Raw genomic sequence first — 879 nt, 5'->3', positions numbered from 1 at the left:
ATGTTCATGGCTCAATAATACATCGTTAATTCTATACCAGTTCTTTGCTTGTTTTTGTGGGTGTGTGAGTAGTATCGAAAATAAAAGAATGGCTGCAGCCATATTATTATTATCATTATTATTATTATTATTTTTATTATTATTGTTATTGTAAGCTAGGTTATAACCCTAGTTGGAAAAGCAGGATGTTATAAGCCCAGGGGATCGAACAGGGAAAAATAACCCAGTGAGGAAAAAAAAACAAGGAAATAAACTTTTATTATTATTATTATTATTATTATTATTATTATTATTATTATTATTATTATTATTATTATTATTATTATTATTATTATTAGCTATAAACCTAGTTAGAAAAGCAGGATACTATAAGCCCAACGGCTCCAACAGGGAAAAATAGCCCAGTGAGAATAGGAAACAAGCAAATAAATTATTATTATTATTATTATTATTATTATTATTATTATTATTATTATTATTATTACTTGCCAAGTTACAAGCCTAGTTGGAAAAGCAGTATGCTATAAACCCAGGGTCTCGAACAGAGAAAATAGCCAAGGGAGGAAAGGAAACAAGGAAAAGTAAAATTTTTAAGAAGAGTAGCAACATTAAAATAAATATCTCCTATACAAAATATAAAAACTTTAACAAAACAGGAGGAATAGAAACAAGACAGAACAGCGTGCCCGAGTGTACCCTCAAGCAAGAGAACTCTAAACCAAGACAGTGGAAGACCATGGTACAGAGGAAAAGAAAATGATAGGAAATATTTATCTAAGGTAGAACGCATGGAAAGAAAAAGAATACCTATAATTAATGTGGAAATAAAAATCACTACAAGGCACTAGAAGAGTTGGAAGACCCAGGCCCACATGGCTG

This window comes from Palaemon carinicauda, chromosome 1 (genome assembly GCF_036898095.1).
Source record: "Palaemon carinicauda isolate YSFRI2023 chromosome 1, ASM3689809v2, whole genome shotgun sequence".
NCBI classification, from domain to species: domain Eukaryota; kingdom Metazoa; phylum Arthropoda; class Malacostraca; order Decapoda; family Palaemonidae; genus Palaemon; species Palaemon carinicauda.
The sequence above is the reverse complement of the archived record's forward strand: the minus strand, read 5'-3'. Positions refer to the sequence as shown.